This window comes from Priapulus caudatus, unplaced genomic scaffold, assembly GCF_000485595.1.
Source record: "Priapulus caudatus unplaced genomic scaffold, Priapulus_caudatus-5.0.1 Scaffold290, whole genome shotgun sequence".
In the NCBI taxonomy this organism is placed as follows: Eukaryota; Metazoa; Priapulida; class Priapulimorpha; order Priapulimorphida; family Priapulidae; genus Priapulus; species Priapulus caudatus.
The window spans coordinates 125484-129002 of NW_014577351.1; positions in this window are offsets into that span (position 1 = coordinate 125484).

Sequence of the window (3519 nt, forward strand, 5' to 3'; positions counted from 1 at the left end):
TGAACTCTGCAGCAGACATTTCATTCATTCTGTCAGATTATTTTATATTCAGAATCGCGCGTCTTTGAACTCGCAGCGATAGCCAGAACTCAATAACACCGTCATAAACTTCACGCGCCGCGCGGGCGCCATTTTATTTTCGATGTTGAAGCTTGTCGTAAATGGAGGCGGCTTAATTGTGCGTTCGCAGCTACGACGTCTCACGTTCGTTCTTCCTCCTGCATGCCACTGTTCGGATAAACGTAATGTTAAGCTAGCCCTTTCACCCAGCAGCGAATCATTTAGCATGCCCGATGCTAGCAAAAAAAATAAATGAACAGCTCTTAGTTGGAGTATATACATACATACCTTAAAGAAACACACACACACAACACACACACACCAACAACACACACATCACACACACACACACACCACACACAAACACGTACGCACGCACACTGAGTGAGCTCCATGCGAGGCACTATATACACGATTAGCACAGATTATTAAGGGCTATGATGTCATAATTGGTGTGTGTTTACAGCTAGCTGATTTTAGTCGGCAATGGCAGGATTAATGTGCATGCATAAGTAATTATTTTAATTAGATAATGACGTTGATGTTACACGTTTTTTAAATGAAACGTGAGACCACCTCGATTTGCTTTTATATTCAAAATACGATTTGAAAATAAAAACAAATTACATCTTACAGGCGAAACGTTACATCCTATTTGCGTGATGCAGTTTATCACAAGCGCTTCTCTCTTTATTCATCTCCCACTTCTAACACACTATTTTCAATTACCATATTCATTCCTTCCTCATCGTTTAATTTACAACTATGACAGTATTTATTAATTCGCTACCGTGCGATATCTAACGTTGGGTCTCCGACACGGCTTGTAGCAGAAATAGGCTATTGATGTTACCACGAATTCAAATCTAATCCAAATTGACCCACCAGGAATTTCATGACCAGGTACACATGGTGTTATAGCCAAGGTCTGCCCTTTCCTCAACCGCCAATGCCCATTATTACCCGGATTCTAAAATGCAAGCAATAATTCCAAGCAGGTGCGATAGCTACTTCATACTTGCGGTTGTGCCATAGATTTAGAAGTATAGAGTAGTAAGCAGTTCTTAGTAGGAATCGGCATTCCTCCGAAAATTGTGAAAAAAACGCGCGATTGTGCTACGACGTTGCAAAACCTGTTTTAATGTGCCATTTTTCTAAAGAGAAGATTTTGTGATTAATCCGTCTGAGTCTACCGCCCGCGCGCATTGCGCGACAGAAACTGTATTCCTTTGTTAGTTTGAATAAAATATGTGATGTATTTCGTCTTATTGCTAACGCGGGCGCCCATGAGTCGAGTAAAGAATGTACGCGCGATACGAGCGCACATTTTAAAGATTGTTCGCGATATAATTTGCGCTTGTATATGAACTAAATAGCTATACTCCGCCGTATGTAGATTGTGTTTGTAGTTGAAAGACCGCGGTTAGCTGTGTAAGAAACGCGCCCTCGTAGCTTTGCATCGCACACACCGCCGCAAATACAAATGCGATCCTTTCAAATTTAGCTGATGGTTTCCGTAATGAATATTAGCGGCATGTACACCACCACGTGCCGTGTGAACCACATGCATGTGCAATGTTAACGTGACCGCGAGAGCGAAATCTGTCTGCATTCCATCGTGATGAATCATGTGTTTTCTGGGAAATTTACAAGCTCAACCAATTATTTTCTGCGTGCAAAGCGGCGCCATAGTAATGTTGTTAGCTAACAGTAACGGTTAGAGACCGTTTATAGTTTTCGGGATCATGCGATGACGCGGCGGCTGTATGGGAGCGCAGGACGCGCTGATGCAGCAGTCACAGGGGTCATGAAGCGTCATCTTTGAGGTACGGTGCGCAGGTGGTCATAATGGGGTTAAGTAAAATGTCGTCGAGAGAATATCAGGTAAAGCAGGGTCGCTGTTGATAAAAGGGTCGCTGGTGACGTCGGTCACTTTGGTTTTCGTCGAATCCGGCCAGATTTCTTCGACTGCTCGTCTGCGGATAGAAAGAGCATGCTGATAGAATTAAGTTACATAACTCGCAGGACACTCATTGTACAGTATGAAACGGTTGTAAATACACAGCGCTACTAACTTAATCTGCTATATAGGTATCAAAAGATATTACATTAAATATTAACGCGCATTATTTTTTAATTATTTAATATGATTATTCAGTATTTGGCGCCACATTCGTTCGTTCGTTGCGCATGCTTGAGCATCGGTAGGTTTGTGCTTAGCGCAACCATCTACGGGGTTTCTCTACGCATTTCTGTAAGATAATCTTCAGAGGTTTCGCTTTTCCCCATCGGCAAATGTTGTCATTTTTCGTTCGTCGCTCGCCGCGCTCAATTTGGTTGAGTACATTTTCGAAATGAGCAGCGGAGCGACCAGTATGTCAATGCGGCGGGCGCGCCGCGCAAAATTACTGCATCTACGAGTCGCGGCTGTCCATTCAAAAACGATATAAAACGTATCCCGATCACTTCGCACAAAGACGGGCGTATTGATTCACGTGAGGATGGCGACGCCCGGGTGCCAGCATCGAGCGAGGCGCACGCGGGCGTCGCGCGTGGCTCTGAAGCGAGACAATCACTGACCCTCGCGTTGCCGATACCCTCAGTCACAGGAAAACGGTCGTGTCCATTAGAAATTGGAAATCTTTACTTGACCACATACAGGAAGGCGAGAACGTCACTGAATAATATTTATTCGAACGCGCTGACTTCCGGGGGCCGCGCAATCGGAGATAAAAATCTATACAGAAATTTCGCCGAAATTCAAAGACACCGGATGCGAGGACGGGTAATGCGTTATAATGAAACATTGATCTCGCGATCTCCGTCGCCAGAAACCTAATAGCAGTATACACACACGTCTGAAATAGAGAGCAGCTGGCCCATTACGCAGCGCGTGAGAATTACATTCCAGACACGAGGAACCTATTTTAAGCTGAAATTAGATGTGAAATAAATACCTGCTTTCATCTATGCACGCCGCCGCAGCGCGGCGTTGATCTATGCCTATGCGCAGGCGCCTGACCTGCCCGCCATTGCTTACGTATGATGATTCACTCGAGTTTGCCGCCAGCGCGTCAAAATGTGTTTACATCAATATGCTGAGCGTTACTGTTCAATCTCGAAATTTGAAATTGATATTCATAATTGATACCGCATCGGTGCGTGCGATGGCAACGTTGACGTTCAGCACCGTCCTACCTTCGCGTGTTTGACGACACGCGAAAAAAAGCACGAGGTTACTATTGCAAATTTAATGTGGACAAGTGTGATTCATGCTTTAATCTCACGCTCAAAATTTCACAGCGTGTGGCAAAAATCCACAGAGTGCGCTTGAGCGCTCTTACGCGAAGATGATCGACCGTGGGCGCCGAACATAGTCATGGTTATATATCTGCTAGTGTACAGAGCCTCGTGTAGCGTAAGCACCCCTCCTCATCAGAGCCAGGCGGTCTCTAGCGC